Source organism: Lycium ferocissimum, chromosome 9 (genome assembly GCF_029784015.1).
Source record: "Lycium ferocissimum isolate CSIRO_LF1 chromosome 9, AGI_CSIRO_Lferr_CH_V1, whole genome shotgun sequence".
NCBI classification, from domain to species: domain Eukaryota; kingdom Viridiplantae; phylum Streptophyta; class Magnoliopsida; order Solanales; family Solanaceae; genus Lycium; species Lycium ferocissimum.
Window position 1 is genome coordinate 64,712,368 of NC_081350.1, and position 9,429 is coordinate 64,721,796.

A 9,429-nucleotide genomic window follows, 5' to 3' on the forward strand; every position below is an offset into this window, starting at 1 on the left:
CATGATGAGCGCTTGGTTGTCTCGAACGCCGACAAATTAGTCACAGTAGGCCCGTAGATGCGCTTTAGAATTACCTGTCCCATTAAATAGCTCAAAACGTGGCACTTTGAAGCCTTCGGGTAAATCCAAATTTGGATGCATACACAAGTTGTCATAACTTAAGAACGTGCCTGTGTGAGCGGTTTTCATGGTTCGCTCTAGCATTGCGGTCATCTTCCGCTTGAGCCTCTCTTCTTGTTTTTCCTGTTCAGCCTTCCATGCTTTTTCTATCTCCTCGTAGTGATTAATTTCTTGATCGGGTGAGAAGGTGCCTGGGGTGACAGGTGTGTGGAAGCAAACAACAGGGCGAGTTTAGTGGGTAGGGGTGGTTTTGGCGGTTGGTAGTGAGATAGTGCTTGGTTGTATGGTAATGCCGGGATGGGTGTTTTGTGGTGCTAGGTAAGAAGGGATAGAGTGAGCGGTTTCGGGAATTTGGGTAGTGTTAAGTGGGGTTGGGGTATGGTAAGAAGTACCAATGTGACCCTCGCAAATTGGGATGAATGGTATGGTAATCATAGTGGACTGGGTGGGAAAGTGATCAGGTAATGGTGAATTCAGAGATTGAAAAAACGGTGGAGACCTTATTTCTTCAGCAGGGGCCTCTCGGCAGCATTAGCAGCTTTGTTTCGTGCCACTTCCTCTTGAAGATGGGTGATTTTTCTCAAAAATCATCTTCATGACATCTTCAGTAGGTGATGACTGAGGCAGTTCGCGTAGAGGCGATTCCCTGAAAGCAATTTCAGTAGGGGTAGTTCCGTTCTCTGATGTACCAGTCATCATTCCTTTGACTTTATCTTGTCGGGATAAGGATGCTATTGCAGCTTTGGATCTTGTGAATTATGCCAGTGTGAACACGAATCAACCTCTCTTTCTATAAGAAGAGAATAACTCAAAGGTAAATAGAGTTAGTTTCGTTAGGTAATAGAAGGATGATCAAGATATCATACGCAAATGGCAGTAAAAAACACTTATGTTTGATTTAAATGCTCAATTGATCTCTTGTACCGGGTCTTGGGTACTTAGGCTTTGTTAAGTGAGGGGAATATAATATTTATAATATATAGAGACCGAGTCTTACGTAGACTGCCTACGTATCCCTCCGCAGGAAATCGCGCCATTTCGTAGTTCAGTTTATATAAGATAAGACTCCCTACCTTAAAACCCACCCGTGACCATGCCCTATAGAGTCTTCTTGCGTATCCCTCCTCGAGACATCAGGTCGGCGCAACTCCGTTTACATAAAATTGGGGGGGGGGGGAATCTGTATTAAGTACAAAAAATAGGATCCCCTAAAACTACCCTAAAGGTGACCTTTCTTTTGAGGTCAAAACAGGCTGTTTGTCCGTTCAACCCTTTTCCGGCCCTAAAGGCCCTAAATCCTTATATTGAGGCGGGAGCACCAACCAAATTGCGCCTTTGTGGACCAAGTTCTCTATCTTAAACTTGAATGTGTTACACTCTTCTATGTCGTACCCCAACGCTCCAGAATGGTACAAATACATTTTACGGCGGCCAACTCCTTCAGTTTGAGCCCTTCTAGTTCTGATGGGGCTAATTTTCCCGATGCTGACCAACTTCTGGAAGATGCTGGCATAAGAGTCCTTAAATACTGTAAAGTCATAACACCAAATATGAGTGTTCAGCGTAATCCCTTCAGTTAAGGAGATGTTGTCGTGGACCAAAAGTGATTGTGGGCCCCACATCTTGGTGATGTTTTTCTTATCTATCAGCTCGATGAGCATTCTCTTGAAGGCCAAACATTCATTAATGGTAAGCCCTGCCTGATCCCGGTGATAAGGGCACCTCTTGTGCGCAAAGATCGGAGCACACGGTGGCAACCTGTCGAAGCTGATACTGACTATCCCTTTGCTTCGAAACTTGATCATTATCTCCTCGCTCGTTATGTGCTTAGGCGAGACGCGGTAGGGACAATCCAACGCCTTAAGCACAATGGCCCACTATTCGGGTAAGGCTGGTCAGACATACTCTATTCGTTCCTCGGGCTCTCCCCTAGGACTTGATAGCGCAGCAGAAGTTCTTTCTCTTTTGGCGTTAAGTGGTGCAGCAGAGGCAGCTTCCCTTGACGGCCAAGTAGGCTCCTGTGGGTCTGATTCCATTTCTTCCTCTTTGGATTCCACCATTATCGGGATCTATTCAGGAAGTATCCCTTTTCCCTTGTCCAGGACGTTCTCTCCTTGGGCTTCAACCGATTCTTTGGGTGGACTTTTACGCCGAATCCATTAACTCATCAACCTCTTTGATCTTGACCTTGACTGCTTGGATTTGCTTTTTGAGATCCTGAATTTTTCGGTGAAGCGAGACCTTATTTTTTCTCATAACTTCCAGCTCTGGTGCGTTCTTGGTGTTCATCTTTAGATTCTGAGAAGGTTGCTAGACTTAGTACGGGTATTTTTTTGTTTATTGTTTTTCTTTGGGGGAGTGGACGATACTTGAGATCAATTAAGCATGTAAGTGAGACATATGAAAGCAAGTAAGCCACACAAAGCAGTTTATAAAATTTACACTACTCGCATTCCTAAACATACTAATCGTTTGAAACATAAATGTGCCATTTGAATCAAACCATTTCCCCATAATCATTAATAATAGTATTCTTCCTCGAAGGGGTACAAAAGATAAAGTAAAGACAGTGCATAAAGTAAATCAGCAAAAGCGTACTCCGGTAGTGGATGATGAAGCCTGATCTCGGTCGGTCTTGGCCTTCTTCGCCTTTCGAAGGGTAGTCTGGCTATGAAGATGGGCCGATGTATAAGTGGCCTCCATCAGAAATCCCTTCTGTGTGAAATTTAGTGGAGCGACATCATCTAAATTCCTTTTCATCCGATCATCGAGCTCAACAAAACTTGATCATTAGTAAGCTCTAATTCACATCTCAGACTCTCTATGACGGCTTTGTCATGCTCAATCTTCTCTAAATAATTAGCATCTCTGTCGTCAGCTCTCCTCTGAACCAAACAAGCCCGAATCTTAGCTTGCAAATCCTTATCTTGCACACAACTGTAGAGAATAGGTCTAGAAGGAAGTGTACCTTGTAAGTCGGCCCTCAACCAATCTTTATACTCCACAACACAACCCGGACGAAACCTATCTTCGGCTAAGGTATCGGGACCCCAAATCATGCGACCCTTCCATTCCCGTATGCAATCCAAATCCCTTGGCAGTCTATCGACATCATAGTCAATGATAAAATCTCCCATGCCTCCGATCCGGGGCATGACTTGAATTCTCCAAAATTGTCTCAAGACCCTAGCAGGCACATAAAGGTGAATCCCTCGAATTCCAATAAGCGGTAAGAATGGACACTTTCTACCCTTAACCATAACTTTGCCGGACACGAAGTCATGGAACATCCATTGAACGCTTTTCTCTTTCAACCTCAAAAAGGTGAATGTCCAATTTTATCTGTTTTGTTCTCACAAGTTTGGAAAAAAATCCCGAAGACCATCCCTTTCGGCTGGCTTACTTAATTGTTGTTCACCTCTAAATTTGATCATGTAACACCCCGTAAATTTTGGTTAGGTGTGAAAGTGTAAAACTAGTAATAAGATGATATTTTAGCTATATTAATCCATTCGGGATGAACTTGGGTGATAAGCAGTCGTTTTGAAGTCAACCTAAATAGTGAAGTTCGTAAGAGTTCTCAAACTCGTCTAAATTTCAGTAGGTCTAACTTCTAATCCAGTTTTGTGAAAATAGCTTGGGAATTTGGGAAAACTTCCTCAATTAAAGTTGTAGGTATTCGAAATACCTTTCCAACGGTAGGTCGCCTAGCTCAAACGGAGCTTTGTACTAGGAGCTATGCCCATTTTACTAAACATCATTTGTGCAGTGTAAAAATTAGGCTTGCGCGGCGCCCCAGGCCAAATTTTCAGTAAACTCAAAATTTTGACGCTGTCAACATGGATACACTGTGTGCGCCGCCCCAGGTGACGCACCAGGACATTTTATGCTGAAGTGATTTTTTTTTAAATTTATAAAAGCCTAACTTCGTTATATTCATTCCCACTTCGTTTTGGCCGAATTTTTAAGAGGAAACAACCCTAGGGTTTCCCCAAAACATATAAGGTAAGTTATTAATCAATTCCCATCATTACTTCATCAATCTAGCATCAAATTAACACTAGTTCATCTTCCAAAAATCCTAGATTCTTGAAACCAAAGAAAGAGAAGAAGAAAGGGATGTTTGGAGACGTTGAGATTCCTTCAATAAGGTATGATTTTTGACTCTTTTTTATGTTATTGAAAGGTTTTAGACTAGTGTAGGTTATCCTATGGGATTAGAATCCATGATTGATTCATGAAGTGTTCAAGAACACGTTCTAGACATGAAAACCCTAGTTTTTCTATAAATGGGGTATATGGGTAGAATTAGATTAAAGCTCTAATCTTTCTCATCTAAAACCATTGTAGTGTGATTGTAGAACCTTGGGAATTATGTTTGAGCGGGATTTGAGGTATGTCTAGATTTTTCCAAAAATCTTTCTTGAAGTATGTCTATATTTCAAAAATCATCTTTGCAAGTATGTCTACTTTTGAAGTACGTTTATATTGTGAAAGTATGATTTATATTTGAGAATCCTTTCTTGATTGTTTGTATAAGTTATAAATCTTGTTTGGTGGAAGTTCTTTTGGAATTAAAGATGATTTCTTTTAGACAAGGTCATGTGTGTGTAGGGTCAAGCCCGCATCGAACCTTATATGAACTATACTACTTTGTGAAACTCGCTTTTCCCATTTGGATGATTGAACTTATTTTTCTAAAGGTTAGACCTTAAACTTGTTTTGTTGTTGAATGAGTTTCTTGAACTTGAAATTGAATAAGAGATTTTAATAAGATTCTAAATCGGTTATGACTTGAAATGCCTCTATTTTGAGATGATGACTTGACAAGTGAGATTCGGCTCTAAGCCATGATTGATGATTCGGTAATATGCCATGATTTGTATTTTGTTTGTGTTTGGGCCTGTATGGGCAAGTTGTGCTAGTCCAGAGGATGATTAGCCGTTATGGATCCTAACGTATCGATACGAGTATTGCTGTGTCAGTCCAGAGGACGATTGACCTCCGTTGCTTCCTAGCCCAGAGTATCTATTGCTGTGCTAGTCCAGAGGATGATTAGCCTCTGTATCTTCCTAGACCGGAGTATCTATGCCTGTGCTAGTCCAGAGGATGATTACCCTCCGTTGCTTTCTAGCCCGGACTATCTATTGCTATGCTAGTCCAGAGGACGATTAGCCTCCGTGGTTTCCTAACCCAGAGTATCGATTGATTGATCTGCCTGTGAGTGGCTTGTTTCGTACTTTGATTAGCCTGTGAGTGGCTTGTTTCGTATCTTGTTGCCTATGAGTGGCTTGTGGTGATAGTGAATTCGTCAGTGAAATACTTGGCCTGGTAAATGGTAAGGAGTTAAGTTAATGTGTCTGTCATTGTTGGATTCTTTGATGACTCTTTAATGTTGCTGACTCACTTTATTCTTGGATTTGAACTGTTATTTTCATTGATATCATTTTATTGATTTTATTCATTATATCTTGTTTTATTAACTATTGTCCCTTAGACACTCACTGAGTACCCAGTACTTAGGCATACCATTGTTGTTTTTGATGGTATGTTAGGTATAATTGAGGAGCAGGTTCGTGATATGCCTAAGACTTAAGAGAACTTGCTGCTTTCGAGAAAATTCGATGAGCCCACATGATTGTTCGTGGGGCACATTCTATCTTTACTTTTTGTACTTTAGTTTCGTGCTGCGTCCTGATGTTTTTAGAGACTCTTTATTATCTTAGAAGCTCCTTAGATAGTTGTCAGCTTATGGGTAGTGTGTTGGAGTCTCGTATGACTCGTTGGGGCATTTGTGCCACGTTTGTTAACTAAGTATTTGATTTGACTTCCTCTAATTTTGTTTCATAATTGTGATCTTAAATTTTATTTAGTTGTTTATCACTTGTTTAATTAAAATAAATGAAAGATTATCGAAAAAGGGTTTGACGTTATTGATTTATAAGGTTCTTCCGATGTTGTTCATGACGTCGGATGCCGGTCACGTCTAGGGTGGGTTTTGGGGCATGACAGATCATGTGCTTAAGCACCCACCATTGTAGGAAGCTCAAGGGTCAGTACAAATCGTCTAGGATGATTGGGGTTATGTCAAAGTATTTAGTTTCTTCTTGTTAGGTTATGCCGTAGAAGATGACATGGGTGACCAAAATGATTGGGGTGTCTATGGATAAGGACCAATCTTTGAGAAAAACCATGATTCCCAGAAAGCAAATGGCGAAAGCTAAATACCTGGTAGCCGTCCATTTGGCATAAGTCTTGAATTCCCCAGGATGCTCCACAAATCTATTTGGGTTTCCAAACCTTTTGTATAACTCTCTAAAGGGTATGGTTGAACCATGGGCCCAATTGGCGTAGTTTAAGGAAAGAATTTTGCAAATCTGGGAGTAGGTGGGTTTTTCTTGGATCAAGGCATTTTGGTCAGATTTCTTTCTTCTTTTCAATCCCGAGCCTACGCTAGTCAACACATCCCTGAACTCATCTAAAGTCGGCGTCATCTCGACGTTATCCCAAAATCAAAAAACCATCCTATCTCTGTCCCAAAATTCGGTAATTACTTTTATCAATTCCTTACAACCCGTCATAGTCATGATGGATGTCAGATTTCCTAAATGACATGAAATCCCCTTTTTCTCATTCGGGGACATTTGGCCCCACCAAATACGCAGCAACTCTGGTGTAGTTAAAACCATGTCAAAATTCAAGTTGATCGACATCGTCAAGGTTAATCCCTCCCCCCCCCCCACCGGCAATGGTTCCATTCATAGGCATGCTACATGTTTTCAAATAGTACATAATATGAGATACGGTGTTTTTCGGGTCATAGGCCATACTTGACATGGGGTGTCTCCCTAACGGGTTTGGATACGTCTAAAATATCCAAATCACTCAGTCTACTTCATATTTGGATTTGGTTTAGCTCTAACCAAGGAATATGCAAGAGTGGTTTTCTCAAATTGACCTTGGACCCGAGCGGACTACTCGAGGTGAACTGTTGTCGGTCGTTGGGTGACCGCACACCAACTTAAAGTTCAACGTGTTCCAAAGGAAGGGTGTTTCGAGTTTTTTAGTGAAGGCTAGACCGCGATCCCGCGCGTCCCCTTTGAAACCATGCTTTATATTGAAATTTTTATGGTTAGAACCTAGAAAGTCCTCAGCAGAGTTGCCATCTGTTACGGTTTGCTTTTACGCGGGTTAAGGCATAAAATTTACTAAGAGGTTATTGGTGCTCTAATTTGATTTTAGTAATTTAGAGTCGCCACCTAATTTATTTAAAGGAAAACTAGGAAAACCAGGTAAAAGATTTTTCAAGCAAGAGAGAAATCTTTTGGTACCAAAGTTCGAGGTAAGGGTTCTGGTGATCCCCTAGGGAAGGTTTTACGCACCCTAGTATTAAAGATTCGTAGAATACGGTTGACCTACGAGCTTCAATGCGTGATTAATGTATTTATTTGCTTAGAAGTGTATAGTTTTTCGCAAAAATGTCATTCATTTCTTTATCATAAACTCAAGAAAAAAATTGGCAAAAAATCCCCTTAGAAATGGGGTTTTTGGGTTTGAAAATCCTCGTAAGTGTTCAACTTACTTTATTGCCGGACTAGGACACACCCCGGATTTCTCCCGAGTAGATTCACTACTATGCTACTCCTAATAAGATGAGTTTAGTTCTTACGGGTTTTTATTTTATATAAGAAAATATGGAGTATCCTCCTATATGTATATTACTACTATATATAAGGGAGAATCCCCATTTTTTATAGTCCTCACATGAGCTTTTTGGTCTCTTTGACCCCTAATTAAAGTTGTTATGGCTTTGTATGTTTCTCACATTTTGGTATTTTTAAGAACTTTAGGGGTTTTTTACTTGCCACTATTAAATGATAATGTCATGGAAAAGATAATAGGAGTTTATTTGATTTCTTTTATGTGTATTTGATTTGTTTTATGTGGAAATGTTATTAAACTTGTTTCAAATTATAATTTTCTTTAAGAATTTGTTATAGACACTAAAGAATTATCCTGTTATTCAATTTCTATTTTAATATAGGAGTAATTATTATTAATTATTATTTAAACATTATTCTTATAATGTTATTTATTATTTATTATTTATTGATGTTATTTTCTATTTATCAGTTGCTGTTTTAAATTTTTATTTGACTGGTTAAACTTAAGTTTATTTTTAAAGTATTTTTTCCTGTAATTTTATGTGGTATATGCTGGCAAACATAAGTAATTAACAAAGATTTTACTTAAGGTAAGATTAAGTTTTAAATTAAAAGAATAAACGCAAATAACTTATATCATTGTTAAATACTTTAAAAATGTATCAATAACGTAAATTATGGTCCTTCCATCTCAATAGAAAAATGAATTCCAAGGTACGGTAGTTAATTAATCTAATTTTACGTGCGCACACTGTTAACATAAAAATTTATCTACATAAATAACTATATAAGAAAAGGAACTATAAAACGTTAATTTTTATATATGTTATGAAAATGCTTGAAAAAATCTAAGGTGAAAGAAAATACAATTTGATCTCTAAACAATAATAATACTTAACAATTGCAAAACATATATTTTTACTTTTTATATTAACATATTTTGCTAAATACGGGATAATTAATATTTTATATAATTTAGAACAAAACTGTAAAGTTCAACATGAAAAGATTATTACTACAATGTAGATTCCATAAAAAGTTCATTAAATGAAGAAAAAAAAAAGAGGAAAAACATGAAAGTACTTATTAACAACATGTTTTGGAAGAAAAAAGTAAGCTCGATTTGGATCATTAGAAGCTATAATATCAAAAAAATTCAGAAAATAGAAATTAGAAGAGCTTTTATGCATTCATTTGTTTGTTTTTATTTAAAAATCTAATGTATAAATAAGAAAATGTTCTCCTTTAACTTTCAGATACCTTTTTATATTTTAATATTTTAGAAGTATTTAGAAAGTGTCAAACTGATGTTACAAAACAAAGAAGTAAGAGTAGAAAAATTATAAAACAATCTACAAATATATGCTGGGTTGGGCCCGGGCTTAGCACGGGCCAAACAACACTAGTATATATATAAAAGTAAATATAATTTTGTTTAAGTCCAAATTATTTATTTGAAGCCCATATTAAGCCAATCCGTAATTCTGTCCAGAGTCCATCTTCCTCAAACTTGGTCCAAGTGAATTTCTCCTCATTTTCAGTCCATAAAGTTTGGGCTTTTGTCCCCAAAACAAGGCCTTGATTCTTTTCTGAAAAAATCCTCCCATTTAGACAGGTAAAACTCATTTTTGGTTCTAAAAATTCG

General features: G+C 38.2%; 1 long non-coding RNA gene across 1 annotated transcript; it reads left to right on the forward strand.

Moving 5' to 3' along the window:
• Positions 1–4,009: 4,009 nt before the first annotated feature.
• Positions 4,010–4,773, forward strand: LOC132029439 (uncharacterized). Its single transcript, XR_009407809.1, has 3 exons — positions 4,010–4,125; positions 4,206–4,271; positions 4,471–4,773. It is a non-coding gene; the product is annotated as an uncharacterized LOC132029439 (long non-coding RNA).
• The last annotated feature ends 4,656 nt before the right edge of the window (positions 4,774–9,429 follow it).